Source organism: Apium graveolens, chromosome 2, assembly GCF_009905375.1.
Source record: "Apium graveolens cultivar Ventura chromosome 2, ASM990537v1, whole genome shotgun sequence".
Taxonomy (NCBI): Eukaryota; Viridiplantae; Streptophyta; class Magnoliopsida; order Apiales; family Apiaceae; genus Apium; species Apium graveolens.
Window position 1 is genome coordinate 41817439 of NC_133648.1, and position 27156 is coordinate 41844594.

The following is a 27156-nucleotide window of genomic DNA, read 5'->3' on the forward strand; positions in this document are numbered from 1 at the left end:
TTATTAAGATACCTGCTTTATTTGATTTTATGCACGTTTGAAAGTATTTTACGTGTTTTCGGGATTTTTTGGTAATTTAGGGATCGTTTCCGTTTTTTAAAAATCAACGAACCGGGACCCCACCGGGACAACTAACCCCATAAAATTCGTGTTTTTATTTTTATAAAATTATTCGTATTTTAAATACCCTTTATTTTTGTATTTTTGAATTATTCGCAATTTTTTGGGAATTTTGACATTAATTTTGTATTTTATCGCTTTTAAAATTATTCCCCGTAATTACTATTTTGGGGCTTAATTATTGTAATTTAGGGATAAAAACACCCTTAATTTATTTTGGGGTATTTATTTTTCAGAAAATATAAATAGCCCATTAATCCTTTTTTTCATTTTATCTTTCATTAAAAACCAAAAATCAAGGAGAATTTTGGGGGTAAAATTTCTTCTAGAACAAAGAATCAGTGATTTTGGGAGTTGTAGGAATCCTCTGTTGATGCTCTTGTAACCAAAACGATCCTTGTTTTAAGCCCGATCTTTTGATACCAGAATCACGATCTGAGGTTAGGTAAATTGAAAAATCGATTTTGTGTTCTTGAGGCTTGAATTCGTTTTTGATTTAGAATGATTGTTGATTAATTTTGATGTTATAGATAGCTTTAAAATGATCTTTAGAATCGATTTATGTATTTGGTTGGTGTGTTTTAGTCCAGGAAAGGTAAAACCGAATTCTTGATTTTCTTGGATTTTGATTCTTTTTTTTTTAATTTTGATCGGAGGATTGTTGTTTGTGGTTATGGGTAACGATTGTGTTGATCTTAAGCTTCGTTTTGCATTAAGAATCTTTGAATTTGGTGTTGAAACGAAGAAGATGGTGTTGGCCGGACTTGGAGCTCGGTTCGCCGGCTTCCATGGCTGTTAGAGCCGGAAATAACGAACTCCGGTTCGTGTTTCGGTGTTATCCCGATGTTCGAATTTCTGGGGAGACTACGTATTGATTTGGGCTTCGAAAATAGACTGAAATAATGCGAAATCCAGTAGTAGAGCGTTGCCGGAACTCGGCCGGATTCCGAGCCGACCACCGGAATCTGGGATTCCCAGATTTTTCGGCGAGTTCATAGGAACTCCGGTCGTCCCCATCCCTCCCAGCCACCCGTGGATCCAAACAACCCTTCCCTGTTTGCCCAATGTTGTTTTTGTAATTTTCTTTTATTTTTAAATCCCAAATTTATTTTCTTGTTTTTAAAAATCATTTTATTTATTTATTTATTTATTTTTTAAAATCATTTACTTATTATTTATATTTCTAAAATTTATTCTATTAATTATATTAAATTCCTAAAATTATTTTCTTTTACTATTTTCAAAAATCTATTTTGATTTAATTATTTATATTTTATTTTAGTTAAATTATTTATGAATTTAATTAATTGATTAAAATTATTTAATCAATTAATTTCATTTATTAATAGTTAAATAAATGTAAAGTATTTATAATTAATTCAAATAATTCCTAAAAATTATTTTTAAACTTTTAAAAATTATATTTTGGTTTTAAAAAGTCAATTAATATTATTATTAATTGATTTAAATTTATTTATTTCTTATTTTATTTGTAATAATTAAACTGTTCGTCCGTTAAATACGAAACGAACACTTACAGACTCAGAAAAATATTGCGCTTCCAATAAAAATACTTTTGAGACCTAATTTCTTTTGTGTTGCAATGTCATTTGATTTGAGTATCAGTTTGAGTCGATATTTGATCGGTAAATGCTAATATTGATCTGATTTTCATTCTAAACGCCCTAGGACCTATCTTTTAATGATCTAACTTATGTGTTACATGAAATACATAATTACGTGTTATACGGATACCATAATTATGTGCTATATGATATGCATGCTATATGTTTACAGTTTAAAAATTACATGCTTAGTTATAAACGATCGGGTAGATGTCAAGACGTATAGTTACGTCTATTGAGTTTGGTTTTGTCAATTAAGATAGTCCTTTTGTTTATAGAATCGAGTAGCAAGGAGCGCAGTCAAGTGTTAGACGGAGATAGTAGCCACCAGTTATAAGCAGAGTTATAGTAAGAAGTTTTTGAGCATACCAGGAAAGTACCCCTAACTTCACTTATCGTTCAAGTGACGTTCATTTTGAATCATAATATGCAACTACCTATATCTTTATTTATCATTCAATTGATATTGACTCTGGACTTTATTCTTTCAATATCCATATTATTCTAAGTTCAGAATAATTAAATGTTTTATGTTTCGCTATAAATTACTCTATACAGTGAAGCTTTGAATTGAGATTAGCGAATAACTAATTGTTCTGGTTATTTCGCCATTGGTTGTTGAGAAAACTCCGGACCATGAGAAATGGGGAGTTATGTGGTTAAGGATGTCATTTAATTCGACTCCTTTGACGGAAAATTGTTTTTATGGGTTGGATGGTTGCGTAAGAGGCCGTGGCGGCGGTCCAATGTGAGCTATGTGTTATACAGGATATAACACCTTGCTAGGCCAATATGTGCCTTGGGTACCTTTTGTTTAGTTGGATATGCTTTGGCATACCGGTGTTGCTCCGCGGCTGATCACCGGCGGCAACACACCGTCGTTCGAGGATTCCAATCCCAAAACAAAATATATTGCAAATGTTATTTAATTATCAAATATATGTCAGTTTTTGATACTGTTCAGGTATTGTGGTTTGGTTTTGTTCATCAGATATATTATTGTTGTTGTCTAAAATCATAAGCTATTTACTGCTTGCTAAGCATTTCTTTCGCTCATACTTGTTTCATATCCTGATTCTTTCAGTTAGGCCAGGGCAAGCTTGAGTTCCAGGTCGGACTAGAAGTTGTGTGCTTGTAGATAGTTTGGTGTGTTTCCAGGTAGACAGTTTGGGACGCTTAATTAGTCTAGAGGTTTGTAATAAAATTTGAATAAGTTGTAAAACTAATTAGACTTATGGTTTATAATAACAGTTGGTTTGTAATAGTGTCTGTTTCATACTATAACCTGTGATCGATCCAGTTGCATGCAAGGGGTCATATTTGTTATATTATTCCGCTGTGATTATTTTATTTTAGTTTAGTGGCTAGTGACCCCCAAATCTAGACCCCGGGTTTGGAGCGCGTTACAGGTTGGTATCAGAGCTACATGTTATGGTCACTGAGGATTGTCATAGATGAGTCATAGGAAGATCACATAAGATAGGCGTGTGTAGTTTAGCTCTTATAGGGTTAAATTTAGGTTAATTGGTTGGGGGAGTTAAGTTGTTAAGGTTTCCTGTTTTGCGTTTAGCCTTAGGCCTTGTGTCATTGCCCTACTATTTTGTTGGTTTAGTTAAGATTTCAAGCAAGGATTCAAAAGGTTTGGATAACTCTGAGTAAATTTTCTTTGTGTTATTATTCTTGAGATAATGATAATCATGTCGCTTGTGTTAATATGGTAGCAAGTTTATGATATTTTGAGAAGAGATAATGTTTGCGAATTTTGATATATTAAGGAATTACTACATATTTGACACAATGCTTGACAGATTATTATATATATGTTGTTTGTTTCTTACCAGAATAATGGCACCAAAGAGATGGAATAATTCAGGAGAGGATCGTACTGAGGGTCGGACAGATCCAGCGATTGTCCAGATGTTGGGACTGATGCAGCAGCAGATGTTACATCTTACGCAGCAACAACAACAACAGCAGCAACAAGCAGCAGCATCACCTGTAGTGACTTTTAAGCAGTTTTAAGCAGTAAAGCCACATGAGTTCAAGGGAAGTGCTGATCCTGTGGAAGCCAATGCATGGCTCAAGGAAATGGAAAAGGCTTTTGAATTAGTTGGAGCAGGAGCTAAGCAGAAGACCAAGTTTACAAGCTACTTTCTGAAGGGCGAGGCGAACTATTGGTGGGAATCCACGCGAGCATTGGAAGGAGGTGAGTTTATAACTTGGGAAAGGTTTACCGAGCTGTTTCTGGAGAAGTATTTCCCGAGGTATATGAAGAATCAAATGGAGATCCAATTCTTGAACCTGACCCAGGGAGATATTACTGTAGTTGAGTACGAAGCTAAGTTTACTGAGTTAACAAGGTTCGTGCCAGTCCAGGTTGACACGGATGAAAAGGAAGCAAGAAGGTTTGAACAGGGATTGAGATTTTGGATTCAGAATAGGGTGGCCATGTTTGAATTGACTTCATATATGGCAGTAGTGCAGAAAGCGATGGTGATTGAAAATAAGAGTGATATGTATCAGAAAGGGAAGGATGGGAAGAAAAGGAAAATAGAAACCTTAGGAGGAAGCCAGCAACAAGGTAACTTCCAGGGCCGTTTCAATAAAAGGCCAGAGTTTCAGGACAATAAGAGTGTGGGATTTAAGAAACCACAGCCAGGAAATGGGAATTGTTTCCAGAATTTAAATCAGCAGAGGCCCAATCGCCCACCTGCGTCAGATTGCAAATTTTGTGGTAGAAGGCATTTTGGGATTTGTAAGGCTAATGTGTTGTGTTATAAGTGCAATCAGAAGGGACACTATGCTAATGAGTGTCGAAGTCAGACTACAGCTCAGAAATCAGGGACAGTGTGCTTTAAATGTGGAAAGATGGGGCATATTGCCAGGGACTGTCAGATAACTGAACTAGCAGCTAATGTGACAAGGATTGAAGGACCACCAGCAAAGGACCAGCCCAAGGCAAGGACATTCAATATGACTATGAAGGATGCTGTTCAGAGTTCAGATGTGGTTGCAGGTACGCTTTCAGTCAACTCCGTAGATGCTAAAGTTTTATTTGATTCTGGAGCTACCAGGTCATTTATTTCTCAAGATTTTGCCGATAAACTGCATTCCGAAGTTAAGTTGTTAGAACAAACATTAATGATAGAGCTAGCTAATAAGAATCAAGTTTCCGTCGACCGAGTGTGCCCGAAGTGTGATATTGAGATAGGAGGACATCATTTATATGCCAACTTGATACCTTTTAAGTTGGGAGAATTTGATGTTATTTTAGGAATAGATTGGTTGTCAGAAAGTAACGCTCAGATTGATTGTAAGAATAGGAAAGTAAGACTTCAGACCTTGGATAGTAAGAAGAAGGTGATATTCCGAGGGAATAAGAAAGAGAGAAAGTTCTTAACGATCGCTCAAGTGAAGAAGTTATTGCGTCAGAATTGTGAAGCGTATTTGGCCCATATGGTAGATACCAGCAAAGAAGTTCCAACACTAGAAGCGATTCCAGTTGTCAACGAATTCCCAGATGTCTTTCCAGAAGATCTACCAGGATTACCTCCCGATGGAAAAATTGAATTTGTGATTGATCTAGCACCCGGAATAGAACCAGTTTCTAAAGCTCCGTACCGGATGGCACCAGTGGAGATGAAAGAATTGGCAACTCACCTGCAAGATCTTTTGGAGAAAGGAGTTATAAGACCCAGTGTATCCCCATGGGGTGCACCAGTACTGTTTGTCAAGAAGAAGGATGGGAGTATGCGACTGTGCATTGACTATCGAGAACTAAATAAGCTGACTATTAAGAACAAGTACCCGTTGCCGAGGATCGATGATTTATTTGACCAATTGAGAGGCGCTGTATGGTTCTCTAAAATTGATTTAAGATCCGGATATCATCAACTGAAGATCAAGCCAGAAGACATTCCGAAGACCGCATTCAGAACCAGATATGGGCATTATGAGTTTCTAGTAATGGCATTTGGATTAACCAACGCACCAGCAGCTTTCATGGATCTGATGAATCGAGTATTCAAAAAATATTTAGATAAATTCGTGATCGTGTTCATAGACGACATCTTGATCTATTCTAAAATAGAAGAGGAGCATACAGAGCATTTGAGGATAGTTCTGGAGATACTGCGACAGGAGAAATTATACGCAAAATTTTCCAAGTGTGAATTTTGGTTAAAAGAAGTATGATTTCTTGGGCACGTGATTAGCAATAAAGGAGTTGAAGTGGATCCAGCGAAGATTGAAGCCATAATCAACTGGGAGAGGCCAAAAACACCAACGGAAGTAAGAAGTTTCATGGGATTGGCAGGTTACTACAGAAGATTTATGCAAGATTTTGCAAAGATAGCTATGCCATTGACAAAGCTCACCAGGAAGAACCAGAAATTTGAATGGGATGAGAAGTGCGAAGAAAGTTTCCAAGAATTAAAGAATAGATTAGTATCTTCTCCAGTACTAGTCTTGCCAGATGAACAAGGAAATTTTGTGATTTACAGTGACGCGTCGTACAAAGGATTGGGATGTGATTTGATACAGCATGACAAGGTGATAGCCTACGCTTCAAGACAATTGAAACCACATGAAGAAAAGTATCCAACTCATGATCTTGAATTAGTAGCTATAGTATTTGCATTGAAGATTTGGAGGCATTATCTTTATGGGGAAAAGTGCGAGATCTACACGGACCACAAGAGTTTGAAGTATATTTTCACCCAGAAGGAATTAAACATGAGGCAGAGAAGATGGCTAGAACTAATCAAGGACTACGACTGTACTATCAACTATCATCCAGGCAAAGCAAATGTGGTGGCCGACGCTCTGAGCCAAAAAGAAAGGTTAAACATGATAACTTCATCCGAGGAATTGATCAAGGAATTTGAGAAGCTTGAAATAGAGGTCAGTACCCCAAGTATGTCTACAGAGGTATTGTATGCAATGTCTTTTCAACCAGAACTATTAGAGAAAATAAGAAGATGTCAGGAAGAAGTCATGAGCTATGAATGAGACAGTTTGACAGGAGAAGAAATAGGGAGCCAAAAGGATGATAAAGGAATATTAAAATTTTCTTCCAGAATATGGATACCCAATGTAGCCGAGCTGAAAGATGAAATTCTTCGAGACGCTCACAACTCTAGATATTCAATTCAACCCGGAAGTACGAAGATGTACAGAGATTTAAGAGAAAACTTTTGGTGGCCAAGCATGAAGAAAGAAATTGCAGAATGGGTAAATAAGTGTTACACTTGCCAGCGAGTCAAAGCGGAACATCAAAGGCCCAGTGGACTGATACAACCATTGGACATTCCAGAATGGAAGTGGGAGCATATCGCAATGGATTTCGTAGTTGGATTACCAAGGACCAGGGAAAATCATGATGCTATTTGGGTTATTATTGACAGATTGACAAAGTCAGCGCATTTTCTTCCTATCAACGAAAGATTCTCAATGGATAAATTGGTACGGTTATATCTTAAGGAAATTGTAACCCGACATGGAGTTCCAGTATCCATAGTTTCAGATAGAGATCCTCGATTTAATTCAAGGTTTTGGAGAAGTTTTCAAGATTGTCTCGGAACGAAGCTGAACATGAGTACCGCGTATCATCCGTAGAGAGATGGTCAAAGTGAAAGGACGATTCAGACTATTGAAGATATGCTAAGGGTATGTGCACTAGATTTTGAAGGAAATTGGGATGAGCATTTACCATTAGTTGAATTCTCCTACAACAACAGTTATCATGCCAGTATTGGAATGCCGCTTTACGAAGCCTTGTATGGGAGAAGATGCAGATCTCCAATATGTTGGGAAGAAGTTGGTGAGAGAAAGATTTTGGGTCCAGAATTGATCCAGCAGACAAAGGAGAAAATAGAACTCATTCGGAAAAGATTAACAGCAGCTCAAGATCGTCAACGCAAATATGCTGATCCTGCCAGAAAGGATATGGAATTTGAAGTTGGTGAAGCAGTGCTATTAAAAGTTTCTCCTTGGAAAGGTTTATCAAGATTTGGAAAGAAAGGAAAGCTGAGTCCGCGTTATGTCGGCCCTTTTGAGATTTTGAAGCGTGTGGGAAAGGTTGCTTACGAATTAGCGTTACCACCTCACATGCAGCATATTCACAACGTGTTCCACGTGTCAATGTTGAAGCGCTATTTGCCTGATTCGAACCATGTGATAGAATACAAGCCAATCGAGATCTAGCCAGATTTGTCTTTTGTAGAGCAACCAGTGCAGATTTTAGATAAGAAAGAAAGAGTACTTAGGAATAAGTCTGTATCTTTAGTGCGAGTCTTGTGGAGGAATCCCAAGGTTGAAGAGTCGACTTGGGAGTTGGAAAGCGAAATGCGATCCAAGTATCCTCATTTGTTTTCCTAGGCTGATTCTGAGGACAGAATCCTGTTAAGGGGGGAAGGATGTAAGAACCGGAAAAATTATGTGAATATTATATGTTAAATAAATGAATATTATGTGTTTTATAAATTTAGAGTAATTATTGCTATGATATGAGATGTTATAACTGTTATGTGTGTTTCTGTGCGGGCCAGAATTTTTTTTTTTTGATTGATTAAAATATGTTTAAACTGCAATTATATGAACTTATCTGCAATCAGGACGCGTATTTATCAGCGTCTTTATTAAGATACCTGCTTTATTTGATTTTATGCACGTTTGAAAGTATTTTACGTGTTTTCGGGATTTTTTGGTAATTTAGGGATCGTTTCCGTTTTTCAAAAATCAACGAACCGGGACCCCACCGGGACAACAAACCCCATAAAATCCGTGTTTTTATTTTTATAAAATTATTCGTATTTTAAATACCCTTTATTTTTGTATTTTTGAATTATTCACAATTTTTGGGGAATTTTGACATTAATTTTGTATTTTATCGCTTTTAAAATTATTCCCCGTAATTATTATTTTGGGGCTTAATTATTGTAATTTAGGGATAAAAACACCCTTAATTTATTTTGGGGTATTTATTTTTCAGAAAATATAAATAGCCCATTAATCCTTTTTTTCATTTTATCTTTCATTAAAAACCAAAAATCAAGGAGAATTTTGGGGGTAAAATTTCTTCTAGAACAAAGAATCTGTGATTTTGGGAGTTGTAGGAATCCTCTGTTGATGCTCTTGTAACCAAAACGATCCTTGTTTCAAGCCCGATCTTTTGATACCAGAATCACGATCTGAGGTTAGGTAAATTGAAAAATCGATTTTGTGTTCTTGAGGCTTGAATTCGTTTTTGATTTAGAATGATTGTTGATTAATTTTGATGTTATAGATAGCTTTAAAATGATCTTTAGAATCGATTTATGTATTTGGTTGGTGTGTTTTAGTCCAGGAAAGGTAAAACCGAATTCTTGATTTTCTTGGATTTTGATTCATTTTTTTTTAATTTTGATCGGAGGATTGTTGTTTGTGGTTATGGGTAACGATTGTGTTGATCTTAAGCTTCGTTTTGCAATAAGAATCTTTGAATTTGGTGTTGAAACGAAGAAGATGGTGTTGGCCGGACTTGGAGCTCGGTTCGCCGGCTTCCATGGCTGTTAGAGCCGGAAATAACGAACTCCGGTTCGTGTTTCGGTGTTATCCCGATGTTCGAATTTCTGGGGAGACTACGTATTGATTTGGGCTTCGAAAATAGACTGAAATAATGCGAAATCCAGTAGTAGAGCGTTGCCGGAACTCGGCCGGATTCCGAGCCGACCACCGGAATCTGGGATTCCCAAATTTTTCGGCGAGTTCATAGGAACTCCGGTCGTCCCCATCCCTCCCAGCCACCCGTGGATCCAAACAACCCTTCCCTGCTTGCCCAATGCTGTTTTCGTAATTTTCTTTTATTTTTAAATCCCAAATTTCTTTTCTTGTTTTTAAAAATCATTTATTTATTTTTTTAAATCATTTACTTATAATTTATATTTCTAAAATTTATTCTATTAATTATTTTAAATTCCTAAAATTATTTTCTTTTACTATTTTCAAAAATCTATTTTGATTTAATTATTTATATTTTATTTTAGTTAAATTATTTATGAATTTAATTAATTGATTAAAATTATTTAATCAATTAATTTCATTTATAAATAGTTAAATAAATGTAAAGTATTTATAATTAATTCAAATAATTCCTAAAAATTATTTTTAAACTTTTAAAAATTATATTTTGGTTTTTAAAAGTCAATTAATATTATTATTAATTGATTTAAATTTATTTATTTCTTATTTAATTTGTAATAATTAAACCGTTCGTCCGTTTAATACGAAACGAACGCGTACAGACTCAGAAAAATATTGCGCTTCCAATAAAAATACTTTTGAGACCTAATTTCTTTTGTATTACAATGTCATTTGATTTGAGTATCAGTTTGAGTCGATATTTGATCGGTAAATGCTAATATTAATCTGATTTTTATTCTAAACGCCCTAGGACCTATCTTTTAATGATCTGACTTATGTGTTACATGAAATACGTAATTATGTGTTATACGAATACCATAATTACGTGCTATATGATATGCATGCTATTTGTTTACAGTTTTAAAATGTCATGCTTAGTTATAAATGATCGGGTAGATGTCAAGACGTATAGTTACGTCGATTGAGTTTGGTTTTGTCAATTAAGATAGTCCTTTTATAGAATCGAGTAGCAAGGAGCGCAGTCAAGTGTTAGACGGAGATAGTAGCCAGCATTTATAAGCAGAGTTATAGTAAGAAGTTGTCGAGCATACCAGGCAAGTACCCCTAACTTCACTTATCGTTCAAGTGACGTTCATTTCGAATCATAATATGCAAGTACCTATATCTTTATTTATCATTCAATTGATATTGACTCTGGACTTTATTCTTTCAATATCAATACTATTCTAAGTTCTGAATAGTTAAACGTTTTATGTTTCGCTATAAATTACTCTATACAGTGAAGCTTTGAATTGAGATTAGCGAATAACTAATTGTTCTGGTTATTTCGCCATTGGTTGTTGAGAAAACTCCGGACCATGAGAAATGGGGAGTTATGTGGTTAAGGATGTCATTTGATTCGACTCATTTGACGGAAAATTATTTTTATGGGTTGGATGGTTGCGTAAGAGGTCGTGGCGGCGGTCCAATATGAGTTATGTGTTATACAGGATATAACACCTTGCTAGGCCAATATGTGCCTTGGGTACCTTTTGTTTAGTTGGATATGCTTTGGCATACCGGTGTTCCTCCGCGGCTGATCACCGGCGGCAACACACAGTCGTCGAGGATTCCAATCCCAAAACAAAATATATTGCAAGTGTTGTTTAATTATCAAATATATGTCAGTTTTTAATACTGTTCAGGTATTGTGGTTTGGTTTTGTTCATCAGATATATTATTGTTGTTGTCTAAAATCATAAGTTATTTACTGCTTGCTGAGCATTTCTTTCGCTCATACTTGTTTCATATCCTGATTCTTTCAGCTAGGCCAGGGCAAGCTTGAGTTCCAGGTCGGACTAGAAGTTGTGTGCTTGTAGATAGTTTGGTGTGTTTCCAGGGAGACAGTTTGGGACCCTTAATTAGTCTAGAGGCTTGTAATAAAATTTGAATAAGTTGTAAAACTAATTAGACTTATGGTTTGTAATAACAGTTGGTTTGTAATAGTGCATGTTTCATACTATAACTTGTGATCGATCCAGTTGCATGCAAGGGGTCATATTTATTATATTATTGCGCTGTGATTATTTTATTTTAGTTTAGTGGCTAGTGACCCCCAAATCTAGACCCCGGGTTTGGAGGGCGTTACAGCTGCATCTAATTGGGCCCCAGCTGCTAGGACCTTCAACATGACCGTTCAGGACGCTATCTGTAACGCTGACGTGATAGCAGGTACCCTTATTGTGGCGCCCTCCAAACCCGGGTCAGAAGTTTGGGGTCCACACACACACCTTAATTATAATCTGCTTATAACAATAATAAAGATAATAATAATATATGCAGTGACCCTACTTATCAACCACCACGGACCGCGACAGGTTAAAGTATGCACACAAGCCAACACACTAAAATATTACAAACCGTTCAAATCCCAACTATTCCAAATTCAAACTGAGTATTAAACATGATTACAAACTTTTACAATCTTAAATTATTCCAAAAGAAGCCTACTAGCTCAGCTTCCTCAACCTGAACCCCTAGCTCTCGCGCTGGACTGGGGATCCTTGCTACCAACTGGTTCCTTTTTAACTGGAAAGAATATAAACAACATCGCACAAATGAGCTAACTAGCTCAGCAAGTCACAATAACAAACTGAGAATAATGATCATCAGGTGACTACGATTATGATATCAAATGATCATTGGATTATGATTCAGAATTGGATAATATACTTTTAATTTAAAAACCAAGGTTAGGCTGCTGATCAGTCACGCACTAACCCCGAGCAAGGCACACAGCATTGCTCTAACTACTGGATCCAAGGCACACATTGGCCTAACTTGACCATTATATGGTCTGACCACGAATCTGGTCCACAATTTTATAAAAACAATCCAATTCTAACATAATAACAGAATATGCAATAATAAACAATAACCAGATTCATTAACAACAATGAGTGTTTAATAATGAAAGGGTTTCAATCTTTGTAAGGATCAATAAAGTAGTTTACAAGCTTGAATGCTGGGAAATGAAAGAATTGGATAACAAAAGAATCAATATTTCAGGGTTTCAAAGATTTGGGCTCTCAAAGCATAGGATACAATGGTTGAATGTATAAGTAATTCAGTTCAGTGTTTGGGATTTTGTTTGCATGTATTTATGGAATAGTATCTTATACTTGAGGTTCAAGTTTGGGTTTACAATAATCAATGGCTTAGAAAGAATATGGTTCATAGCTCAAGAACAATAACTGAAATCAGGGTTTCGGTTTCCGTGCTTCAAAGCACTTGCAAGGTCAACAAGACTATCAAGAATTACAATATTTCGAGAAAGTTCAGAACACTTGCCTGGAATTAGCTTACTACTCTGTACTCGCTTCCAATCACAATCGTCTTACTCCTCAACTATCTGTTTTCCTTTCCTACGCCTTGCCTCTTCTGCTCACATATCATAAGCATCTATCAATTATCAACTCACAAGATTCTATTCAACGCACACTTCTATCTACCCTTCGTTTTACCCAAATCCGATTAACGGATTGAAATCTATGCAATAACCAAGTAAATGTCGAGTATATAGACCGATAGTCAAACACCCAGTCACGTATAACACATAATAAATCACGTAATCAAAGACATATCATTTATAAAGAGGTCTCGGTCATAAATAGGCTTTCTGGTATTTTAAAATAATTTTTAAAACATTTTTCGGAATTAAAACGGGTCGTTGGATCAATTTCGGGTTAATAAACAGGGTTCGGTTAGCCAATTCTGGCTCCGAAACAATTTTAGAATAATTATCGAGCCTTGAAAATAATTTAGAATAATATTTTAAAGCTCGAAACTATTTTTCAGAATTTTTAAATCATTTTTAATAATTAAATCTAATTAAATAATTAATTAAAAATCAATTAATAATTAATTAAATCAATTAATCAATTAATTTTCGAATTAATTGACTAATTAATCAATTAAAAATTAACTGAAATTAATTAAATAATTAATTCAGATTTATTTGTGAATTAAAAATAATTTTCGAAATTAAAATAATAATTTTTAGAATTTTCAGAAATTAAAAACGAATTTTTATAATAAAAATAAATAGGAAATATGATTTTTAAACATTTTTAAAACAGGAATCCTATTTTTGCAAAGTCTGGAAACTACAGGGACCAAACTGCATCGTTTTCAAAAGTTCAGGGACCAAACTGCAATTTTTACAGTCAGTCGCCGGAAAACACAGGGGTGGCCGGAGAACACGATTCCGGCCTCCTCACCTTGCCACAAGCTCCAGATCACATCTACACAACACCAGGAACACAACCATGCAATCAAAACAACCTAACAATCCCTGAGTTGGCCGGAATTTGGCCGTGAAATTTTCCAGTTTCCGGCGAACATCGGAAAACTTCAAAACACAACTCCCTTCTCTACAGACCTCGTTGGTTCATGAAACTTATACGACTGGATTGCAAATTTCACAGAGAACACAACCCACTATAATACAACATCAATCTATCACAGAATAAGAAACCCCCAAATTTCAATTAAGAACATTCATACGGGTTATAAACCCTAATTTTAAAATTCGAAAATCAAACTCAAATTTGAACATGTTATTGAACTCCAAATCAGACGTATGACATATGAAAATCATCAGGAAAACAAGCTCTACAACATGAAATCATCAAATCATACAAACAATCATCCGAACAAAAATTCATATTTTTAATAAAATAAATTCGAAAATAATTAAATTTTTAGAAATTCAACCTTTGATTCTGCAGGTGTATGGATTACAGATTCTGATAGAGCTTCTCAAGACCTTCAAATCCAGTACTCGAGCTTTTCAAACAAAGATCACTAACACCTTCAAAAGTTGGTTTGATTCTCAGAAAGGTTTATGAATATATGATTTTTCTCTGTAAAATTATATATTTATCTGTCTGCAATTGATTTTGATACGAAATAAAATACGGTAAAAGGCTATTTATAATTACGGAAAATTAGTATCCCGTTGGATCATTCCGGATATAAAATGGTACGTTTATTTATAAAAACTGATCCAAACGGTATCGGTTTTCGGGATAATTATCCAAATCAGTACAACTTGTACTGCAGTCTTGGTCTCAGCACCCAGTTACACGTACTACGAAGTGATAATTGGAATAGTTTAATAAAAAGCTCCCGTTTATCGAAAATACGGGTTTTATTAATTTACCGAAACGAATATTGTATCGAAAATGTTGTGCCGGGACCCGCGCAGGACAAACCGTACGCCGGATCGAAAAAGTCGAAACATGGAAAATGCTCGGAATATTACAATTAGGTTAGGAAGGAGTTCTCGGAAGAGTTTCGGGTTCCAAAAACGTAACAACGGTTGACGTCGGTTGGTTCCCGTTTTTATAAAATAGATTTTAATTATTCGGAAAAAAGATTTTAAAAATTTCATATGATTCTTATAAATCTATAAATCCACATAAAAATAATTAGGAAGATATAACAATTATCTATATTTTATTTGGGACATATAAAAATTAAAATACTCAATTAATATTATTTTTGAATATTCAAGTACATATATCACTTAACAATTAACTCACAGAATAGATACTGAACACACATATTAATTATTTAATAGTAAAAATAATTACACGTTATATCCCGGATATTACATCCTTCCCCCCTTAAAAGGATTCTGTCCTCAGAATCTCCTAAGAAAACAAATGAGGGTACTTTTCTCTCATATCACTTTCTAACTCCCAGGTTGACTCTTCAACCTTTGGGTTTCTCCACAATACTCTTACTAACTTTATCACTTTATTTCTCAATAATTTCTCTCTTTCCTCTAAAATCTCTATTGGATTCTCTACATATGATAAGTCTGCCTGAAGTTCTATTGGCTCATATTCTATTACATGCCTGGAGTCTGGATTATATTTCTTGAGTATCGATACATGAAAAACATTGTGAATGTGCTCCATGTGCGGAGGTAACGCCAATTCGTAAGCGACTTTGCCAACGCTCTTTAGGATCTCAAAAGGTCCGACATATCTTGGGCTTAGCTTCCCTTTCTTCCCAAACCTCGTTAGTCCTTTCCACGGTGATACTTTCAATAATACCAAGCTCCCTTCTTCAAATTCCATGTCTTTCCTTGACTGGTCTGCATACCTCCTCTGACGATTTTGTGCGGCTATTAATCTTTTCTGGATAAGTTCAACAACTTCCTTTGTCTGCTGTACCAATTCAGGTCCGAGTATTTTGCGTTCTCCTACTTCGTCCCAATACAATGGAGATCTACATTTGCGTCCATAAAGGGCTTCATAAGGTGGCATCCCAATGCTGGCGTGATAACTGTTATTATAAGCAAATTCTACCAGGGGTAAATGCTCGTCCCAACTTCCTTTGAAATCAATAGCACAAACACGTAGCATGTCCTCAATTGTCTGGATTGTTCTTTCACTTTGGCCATCCGTCTGCGGGTGATAGGCCGTACTCATATTCAATTTTGTTCCCAAACATTCTTGAAAACTCTTCCAAAATCTTGAATTAAACCTTGGATCTCGATCAGATACGATAGACACTGGAACTCCATGACGAACTACAATTTCTTTTAGGTACATATGGACTAACTTGTCGAGCGAAAATCTTTCATTTATAGGCAGAAAATGAGCTGACTTGGTAAGTCTATCCACTATAACCCACATGGCATCATGATTAGCCCTTGTCCTTGGTAATCCAACTATGAAATCCATGGTAATATGTTCCCACTTCCATTCTGGAATCTCCAATGGCTGTAGCAATCCGCTTGGTCTCTGATGCTCCGCTTTAACTCTCTGACAGGTATAACATTTGCTAACCCATTCCGTAATTTCCCTCTTCATATTTGGCCACCAATAATTCTTCTTTAAATCTCTGTACATTTTGGTACTCCCTGGATGGATGGAATATCTTGAACTATGTGCCTCTTGTAAAATTTCATTCTTTAACTCCGTCACTGGTGGAATCCAAACTCTTGAAGAAAACCTAAGAATACCTTGATCATCTTGTTGCGTGCATAATTCCTCACCTACCCAACTATTTATATCTTGATCCATTACCTCTTTCTGGCATTTCTTTATTTTCTCCAATAACTTCGGTTGGAAAATCATACTGTATACTTTTGCTTCCTCAGGTTTGCAAATTCTAACCTCCAATTCTAATTTCTGAAATTCTTTATATATTTCTTCAGGTACAGATAACACATTTAACCTTTCCTTCCGACTTAACGCATCTGCTACAACATTCGCCTTACCGGGATGATAATTAATCGAGCAATCATAATCCTTGATCAACTCTAACCATCTCCTTTGCCTCATATTATGTTCCTTCTGGGTAAATATATATTTCAAACTTTTGTGATCCGTGAAAATCTCACACTTTTCTCCATACAAATAATGTCTCCAAATTTTCAAAGCAAAAACTATGGCTGCTAGCTCCAAATCATGAGTAGGGTATTTATGTTCGTGTGGTTTCAATTGTCTTGACGCATAAGCAATCACCTTGTCATGCTGCATAAGAACACATCCTAGTCCTTTATGAGAAGCATCGCTATAAATTACGAAATTCCCTTGATCGTCTGGAAGTGACAAAACAGGTGCTGTGATTAATCTCTGCTTCAATTCTTGAAAACTTTCTTCGCACTTGTCGTTCCATATAAACTTTTCATTCTTTCGTGTAAGCTTTGTTAATGATGTGGCAATCCTTGAGAAATTCTGAACAAATCGACGATAATATCCCGCCAATCCTAGGAAACTTCTTACCTCAGTGGGTGTTCTCGGTCTCTCCCAATTCGTAATTGCTTCGATCTTGGTCGGGTCCACTTTGATCCCTTCATTACTGACTATGTGTCCTAAGAACTGAACTTCCTGTAGCCAAAACTCACACTTCGACAGTTTAGCATATAACTTCTTCTTCCTTAAAATCTCCAAAGCCGTTCTCACATGTTCCGCATGATCCTCTTTTGTCTTGGAATAGATTAAAATATCGTCTATAAACACAATAACAAACTTATCCAAATACTCTTTGAAAATTCTATTCATCAGGTCCATAAACGCTGCTGGGGCGTTGGTCAATCCAAAAGACATCACTAGAAATTCATAATGTCCATACCTTGTTCTGAAAGCTGTCTTTGGTATATCTTGTGGCTTGATCTTTAGTTGATGATATCCCGATCTTAAATCAATTTTGGAGAAATACTTGGCTCCCTTCAATTGGTCAAACAAATCATCGATTCTGGGTAACGGATACTTGTTCTTGATTGTCAGCTTATTGAGTTCCCTATAATCAATGCACAGTCTCATGCTTCCATCTTTCTTCTTGACAAATAATACCGGGGCTCCCCACGGGGATACGCTGGGTCTAATTACTCCTTTCTCTAACAATTCTTGCAATTGCCTTGCTAGCTCCTTCATCTCAACAGGCGCCATTCTATACGGGGCTTTGGACACCGGTTCTGTTCCAGGTTCTAAGTCGATCGCAAATTCAATTTCTCTATCTGGAGGAAGTCCTGGTAATTCGTCGGGAAATACGTCTGAAAATTCATTCACTACTGGAATATTTTCAAGTTTTGCTGGCTCCTGACTCCTGTCGATTACATATGCTACGAAATGCTCACATCCTTGCCATAATAATTTCTTGGCTTGAATCATTGTTAAGAACTTCTTTACTTGTTTCTGACCTTTGAACGTTACTATTCTTTCATCTGGCGTTTTCACCATTACTTTCTTATTCCGACAATCTATCTGAGCATCATGCTTAGATAACCAATCCATCCCTAATATTACATCAAATTCTCCTAACTTAAATGGTATCAAATCTACACAAAACTTACTACCAGAAATCTCAACCTCACAATTTCCACAAACTTGATTCACAGTTACACGTTCTTGATTTGCTAATTCCACAGTCATTATTTTATTTAAGCATTCAACTGGACAATTTAATTTACTAACAAAGTCTTGTGAAACAAACGATCGAGTTGCTCCCGAATCTATTAACACTTTGGCACATAAAGAATTCACATTAAGCGTACCTGCCACGACATCCGTATCCTGGATCTCATCCTTCACCGACATGTCAAAAACTCTAGCCCTTGGAGTCTCATTCACGGTTGGGGTAGATCCCATAATCCTCAATGCATTACTGACTGGGGCTGGTGTCTTGCAATCCCTGGCCATATGTCCTGGCTTCCCACATTTAAAACATGTAAATCCAATTACTGGAACCTTCACTGCTGGATTCCGGATAGGCTGATCCTTATTTGCTGGCTGATTTCGGCACTCCCTTGAATAGTTCCCTTTCTGGTTGTATTTAAAACATACCACATTCAACTTGTTACAAACTCCTCCATGCTTCTTTCCATAAACTTGACAATCTGGAAAAGTTAATCTCAACTGATTCGGCTGATTTACATTAGCTGGACGATTGCCCTGTCCTGCGTCTCCTGCATTTTGTCTTCTGAAATTAAAATTTCTCCCTGACTGAAACTTGCCCTTCTTGAAGTTTGGAAACTTCCCTGTTTGTGACTGACCCTCACTTCCCTCAACTTTCCTTTTCTTGCTTTCCTTATCTTTCTAGAACATCTCACTCTCTGTCTCTGCGATCATAGCCTTCTGTACTACTCCTGCATAAGTCTCCAATTCAAAAATAGCTACCTTCCCTCTGATCCATGGCTTCAAGCCTTGCTGGAATCTCTTAGCTTTCTTTCTATCAGTATCAACATACGACGGCACATACCTTGACAATTCCTCAAACTTCCCCTCATAATCTGTTACCGACATATTCCCTTGCTTTAACTCTAAAAACTTCAGCTCCATTTGATCCTGAACAAACTGAGGAAAATACTTTTCTAGAAACAATTCCTTGAACCTTTCCCAAGTAATAACATCCGTACCTTCCAATGTCTTCACCATCTCCCACCAATAGGTGGCTTCATTCTTCAGATAGTAACTTGCAAACTCAACCTTCTGTTCCTCCTTCACTTTCACTAAGGCAAATGCCTTCTCTATTTCCTTTAACCAAACATTTGCTTCAATTGGCTCTAAGGAACCCTTGAATTCTGGTGGGTTTATTGCCTGAAAAGTTTTGAAGGTTACCTGGGGATTGGTCTGTCTTTGTTGTTGTTGTGCTAGGTGAACTGTTTGTTGGGCCAAGATTTGAAGAATCTAGGCTATTGCTGGGTCCATAGATCCTGGGTTCACATTCGGGTTTGTATCATCTTGATTATTGTTGTTGTTGGTTTCTTCATTTCGGGTGTTGGTGCGGGTATTTCTTTTAGGAGGCATTTTCTGTAAAGAATCAATCAATTTATTTAGTTTTTAAATCAAATATTTGCATAAAAGAAAAGTTTTGTAAAACAGGAATATCTCTTTTTGAAAACAGTTGTAACTAAGTAAATTGCATTCTTCTTTACAGAATATAAACAGTTATGGAAAACAGGGTACATGGCATCACAGGGTATAACTGGTGCAATAAAATAAATGACAGTGCTGGAAAGGAAAAAGGTACTGATATATATAGATCAAAAGTTTTAGGGTAGTACAAGCGTAAAGACGCTTCGAAAGTAAAAGCAAAAAGGGTACAACAACCTACTCACTAGTCAGCATCGCTAGTCTATATATACAACTCAAAAGTCTACTGATACACACTACACACTACTGTACATACTACATAACCATAACAACACTTCTCAGCATCTCCATCTCTGAATCTCTGGCTCATGGCAAATCTGGACCTCCTATCTCCTCAAGCTCCTCTAGAACCCACTTAGCCCACTCGACTAGGAAATCAGGGGTGATGTCCTCATGTGTAGCCTCAGCAATCCTCACAGCAGCTGCTCTACGAAACGCCTGGATCCTCTCTCTAAATCGCCTCTCACCACTCCCTATCTCTCTGGTACGCATGATATGCAATAACTCCTGGATCTGACCCTGTAGAAATCGCTGCTCCATAAGGCAAGCCTCAAACTGATGATATGGAACAGGATAGGAAGAGAACTGGAAAGGTACTCCCGTGACTGAATGACTAGTAAAGCCTGAATCCGCAGGTGGGGGTCCTCTAACAGGTGGCCTCATGCCTGGAGGTGGAATAGCCTGCAGTGGTATGGGCTGCAACACCGGTGGAGGTAGAATAGCCAATGTTGGTGGAACAACAGGACGTGGATCCGAAAACGGCACTCCAACTGAAGGCTCTGAATGATCGGCTGATACAGGAATAAAAGAGTCGACCATTTCTGCTATCTGAAATCATATCGTAATATAAGAATCTCGTTCCATAACGCAAACTATACTAATACCTGATATACAGAAGCACTCACCCTCTCAACGTTCTCTCATCCTATGCCTTACTTCTAATCTTAACCCTCTACCCATTCCCGTTAACCTAGGCTTGTGTCAGTGACTTATAACCTGCTGCTCTGATACCAAACCTGTGGCGCCCTCCAAACCCGGGTCAGAAGTTTGGGGTCCACACACACACCTTAATTATAATCTGCTTATAACAATAATAAAGATAATAATAATATATGCAGTGACCCTACTTATCAACCACCACGGACCGCGACAGGTTAAAGTATGCACACAAGCCAACACACTAAAATATTACAAACCGTTCAAATCCCAACTATTCCAAATTCAAACTGAGTATTAAACATGATTACAAACTTTTACAATCTTAAATTATTCCAAAAGAAGCCTACTAGCTCAGCTTCCTCAACCTGAACCCCTAGCTCTCGCGCTGGACTGGGGATCCTTGCTACCAACTGGTTCCTTTTTAACTGGAAAGAATATAAACAACATCGCACAAATGAGCTAACTAGCTCAGCAAGTCACAATAACAAACTGAGAATAATGATCATCAGGTGACTACGATTATGATATCAAATGATCATTGGATTATGATTCAGAATTGGATAATATACTTTTAATTTAAAAACCAAGGTTAGGCTGCTGATCAGTCACGCACTAACCCCGAGCAAGGCACACAGCATTGCTCTAACTACTGGATCCAAGGCACACATTGGCCTAACTTGACCATTATATGGTCTGACCACGAATCTGGTCCACAATTTTATAAAAACAATCCAATTCTAACATAATAACAGAATATGCAATAATAAACAATAACCAGATTCATTAACAACAATGAGTGTTTAATAATGAAAGGGTTTCAATCTTTGTAAGGATCAATAAAGTAGTTTACAAGCTTGAATGCTGGGAAATGAAAGAATTGGATAACAAAAGAATCAATATTTCAGGGTTTCAAAGATTTGGGCTCTCAAAGCATAGGATACAATGGTTGAATGTATAAGTAATTCAGTTCAGTGTTTGGGATTTTGTTTGCATGTATTTATGGAATAGTATCTTATACTTGAGGTTCAAGTTTGGGTTTACAATAATCAATGGCTTAGAAAGAATATGGTTCATAGCTCAAGAACAATAACTGAAATCAGGGTTTCGGTTTCCGTGCTTCAAAGCACTTGCAAGGTCAACAAGACTATCAAGAATTACAATATTTCGAGAAAGTTCAGAACACTTGCCTGGAATTAGCTTACTACTCTGTACTCGCTTCCAATCACAATCGTCTTACTCCTCAACTATCTGTTTTCCTTTCCTACGCCTTGCCTCTTCTGCTCACATATCATAAGCATCTATCAATTATCAACTCACAAGATTCTATTCAACGCACACTTCTATCTACCCTTCGTTTTACCCAAATCCGATTAACGGATTGAAATCTATGCAATAACCAAGTAAATGTCGAGTATATAGACCGATAGTCAAACACCCAGTCACGTATAACACATAATAAATCACGTAATCAAAGACATATCATTTATAAAGAGGTCTCGGTCATAAATAGGCTTTCTGGTATTTTAAAATAATTTTTAAAACATTTTTCGGAATTAAAACGGGTCGTTGGATCAATTTCGGGTTAATAAACAGGGTTCGGTTGGCCAATTCTGGCTCCGAAACAATTTTAGAATAATTATCGAGCCTTGAAAATAATTTAGAATAATATTTTAAAGCTCGAAACTATTTTTCAGAATTTTTAAATCATTTTTAATAATTAAATCTAATTAAATAATTAATTAAAAATCAATTAATAATTAATTAAATCAATTAATCAATTAATTTTCGAATTAATTGACTAATTAATCAATTAAAAATTAACTGAAATTAATTAAATAATTAATTCAGATTTATTTGTGAATTAAAAATAATTTTCGAAATTAAAATAATAATTTTTAGAATTTTCAGAAATTAAAAACGAATTTTTATAATAAAAATAAATAGGAAATATGATTTTTAAACATTTTTAAAACAGGAATCCTATTTTTGCAAAGTCTGGAAACTACAGGGACCAAACTGCATCGTTTTCAAAAGTTCAGGGACCAAACTGCAATTTTTACAGTCAGTCGCCGGAAAACACAGGGGTGGCCGGAGAACACGATTCCGGCCTCCTCACCTTGCCACAAGCTCCAGATCACATCTACACAACACCAGGAACACAACCATGCAATCAAAACAACCTAACAATCCCTGAGTTGGCCGGAATTTGGCCGTGAAATTTTCCAGTTTCCGGCGAACATCGGAAAACTTCAAAACACAACTCCCTTCTCTACAGACCTCGTTGGTTCATGAAACTTATACGACTGGATTGCAAATTTCACAGAGAACACAACCCACTATAATACAACATCAATCTATCACAGAATAAGAAACCCCCAAATTTCAATTAAGAACATTCATACGGGTTATAAACCCTAATTTTAAAATTCGAAAATCAAACTCAAATTTGAACATGTTATTGAACTCCAAATCAGACGTATGACATATGAAAATCATCAGGAAAACAAGCTCTACAACATGAAATCATCAAATCATACAAACAATCATCCGAACAAAAATTCATATTTTTAATAAAATAAATTCGAAAATAATTAAATTTTTAGAAATTCAACCTTTGATTCTGCAGGTGTATGGATTACAGATTCTGATAGAGCTTCTCAAGACCTTCAAATCCAGTACTCGAGCTTTTCAAACAAAGATCACTAACACCTTCAAAAGTTGGTTTGATTCTCAGAAAGGTTTATGAATATATGATTTTTCTCTGTAAAATTATATATTTATCTGTCTGCAATTGATTTTGATACGAAATAAAATACGGTAAAAGGCTATTTATAATTACGGAAAATTAGTATCCCGTTGGATCATTCCGGATATAAAATGGTACGTTTATTTATAAAAACTGATCCAAACGGTATCGGTTTTCGGGATAATTATCCAAATCAGTACAACTTGTACTGCAGTCTTGGTCTCAGCACCCAGTTACACGTACTACGAAGTGATAATTGGGATAGTTTAATAAAAAGCTCACGTTTATCGAAAATACGGGTTTTATTAATTTACCGAAACGAATATTGTATCGAAAATGTTGTGCCGGGACCCGCGCAGGACAAACCGTACGCCGGATCGAAAAAGTCGAAACATGGAAAATGCTCGGAATATTACAATTAGGTTAGGAAGGAGTTCTCGGAAGAGTTTCGGGTTCCAAAAACGTAACAACGGTTGACGTCGGTTGGTTCCCGTTTTTATAAAATAGATTTTAATTATTCGGAAAAAAGATTTTAAAAATTTCATATGATTCTTATAAATCTATAAATCCACATAAAAATAATTAGGAAGATATAACAATTATCTATATTTTATTTGGGACATATAAAAATTAAAATACTCAATTAATATTATTTTTGAATATTCAAGTACATATATCACTTAACAATTAACTCACAGAATAGATACTGAACACACATATTAATTATTTAATAGTAAAAATAATTACACTGTTATATCCCGGATATTACATCCTTCCCCCCTTAAAAGGATTCTGTCCTCAGAATCTCCTAAGAAAACAAATGAGGGTACTTTTCTCTCATATCACTTTCTAACTCCCAGGTTGACTCTTCAACCTTTGGGTTTCTCCACAATACTCTTACTAACTTTATCACTTTATTTCTCAATAATTTCTCTCTTTCCTCTAAAATCTCTATTGGATTCTCTACATATGATAAGTCTGCCTGAAGTTCTATTGGCTCATATTCTATTACATGCCTGGAGTCTGGATTATATTTCTTGAGTATCGATACATGAAAAACATTGTGAATGTGCTCCATGTGCGGAGGTAACGCCAATTCGTAAGCGACTTTGCCAACGCTCTTTAGGATCTCAAAAGGTCCGACATATCTTGGGCTTAGCTTCCCTTTCTTCCCAAACCTCGTTAGTCCTTTCCACGGTGATACTTTCAATAATACCAAGCTCCCTTCTTCAAATTCCATGTCTTTCCTTGACTGGTCTGCATACCTCCTCTGACGATTTTGTGCGGCTATTAATCTTTTCTGGATAAGTTCAACAACTTCCTTTGTCTGCTGTACCAATTCAGGTCCGAGTATTTTGCGTTCTCCTACTTCGTCCCAATACAATGGAGATCTACATTTGCGTCCATAAAGGGCTTCATAAGGTGGCATCCCAATGCTGGCGTGATAACTGTTATTATAAGCAAATTCTACCAGGGGTAAATGCTCGTCCCAACTTCCTTTGAAATCAATAGCACAAACACGTAGCATGTCCTCAATTGTCTGGATTGTTCTTTCACTTTGGCCATCCGTCTGCGGGTGATAGGCCGTACTCATATTCAATTTTGTTCCCAAACATTCTTGAAAACTCTTCCAAAATCTTGAATTAAACCTTGGATCTCGATCAGATACGATAGACACTGGAACTCCATGACGAACTACAATTTCTTTTAGGTACATATGGACTAACTTGTCGAGCGAAAATCTTTCATTTATAGGCAGAAAATGAGCTGACTTGGTAAGTCTATCCACTATAACCCACATGGCATCATGATTAGCCCTTGTCCTTGGTAATCCAACTATGAAATCCATGGTAATATGTTCCCACTTCCATTCTGGAATCTCCAATGGCTGTAGCAATCCGCTTGGTCTCTGATGCTCCGCTTTAACTCTCTGACAGGTATAACATTTGCTAACCCATTCCGCAATTTCCCTCTTCATATTTGGCCACCAATAATTCTTCTTTAAATCTCTGTACATTTTGGTACTCCCTGGATGGATGGAATATCTTGAACTATGTGCCTCTTGTAAAATTTCATTCTTTAACTCCGTCACTGGTGGAATCCAAACTCTTGAAGAAAACCTAAGAATACCTTGATCATCTTGTTGCGTGCATAATTCCTCACCTACCCAACTATTTATATCTTGATCCATTACCTCTTTCTGGCATTTCTTTATTTTCTCCAATAACTTCGGTTGGAAAATCATACTGTATACTTTTGCTTCCTCAGGTTTGCAAATTCTAACCTCCAATTCTAATTTCTGAAATTCTTTATATATTTCTTCAGGTACAGATAACACATTTAACCTTTCCTTCCGACTTAACGCATCTGCTACAACATTCGCCTTACCGGGATGATAATTAATCGAGCAATCATAATCCTTGATCAACTCTAACCATCTCCTTTGCCTCATATTAAGTTCCTTCTGGGTAAATATATATTTCAAACTTTTGTGATCCGTGAAAATCTCACACTTTTCTCCATACAAATAATGTCTCCAAATTTTCAAAGCAAAAACTATGGCTGCTAGCTCCAAATCATGAGTAGGGTATTTCTGTTCGTGTGGTTTCAATTGTCTTGACGCATAAGCAATCACCTTGTCATGCTGCATAAGAACACATCCTAGTCCTTTATGAGAAGCATCGCTATAAATTACGAAATTCCCTTGATCGTCTGGAAGTGACAAAACAGGTGCTGTGATTAATCTCTGCTTCAATTCTTGAAAACTTTCTTCGCACTTGTCGTTCCATATAAACTTTTCATTCTTTCGTGTAAGCTTTGTTAATGATGTGGCAATCCTTGAGAAATTCTGAACAAATCGACGATAATATCCCGCCAATCCTAGGAAACTTCTTACCTCAGTGGGTGTTCTCGGTCTCTCCCAATTCGTAATTGCTTCGATCTTGGTCGGGTCCACTTTGATCCCTTCATTACTGACTATGTGTCCTAAGAACTGAACTTCCTGTAGCCAAAACTCACACTTCGACAGTTTAGCATATAACTTCTTCTTCCTTAAAATCTCCAAAGCCGTTCTCACATGTTCCGCATGATCCTCTTTTGTCTTGGAATAGATTAAAATATCGTCTATAAACACAATAACAAACTTATCCAAATACTCTTTGAAAATTCTATTCATCAGGTCCATAAACGCTGCTGGGGCGTTGGTCAATCCAAAAGACATCACTAGAAATTCATAATGTCCATACCTTGTTCTGAAAGCTGTCTTTGGTATATCTTGTGGCTTGATCTTTAGTTGATGATATCCCGATCTTAAATCAATTTTGGAGAAATACTTGGCTCCCTTCAATTGGTCAAACAAATCATCGATTCTGGGTAACGGATACTTGTTCTTGATTGTCAGCTTATTGAGTTCCCTATAATCAATGCACAGTCTCATGCTTCCATCTTTCTTCTTGACAAATAATACCGGGGCTCCCCACGGGGATACGCTGGGTCTAATTACTCCTTTCTCTAACAATTCTTGCAATTGCCTTGCTAGCTCCTTCATCTCAACAGGCGCCATTCTATACGGGGCTTTGGACACCGGTTCTGTTCCAGGTTCTAAGTCGATCGCAAATTCAATTTCTCTATCTGGAGGAAGTCCTGGTAATTC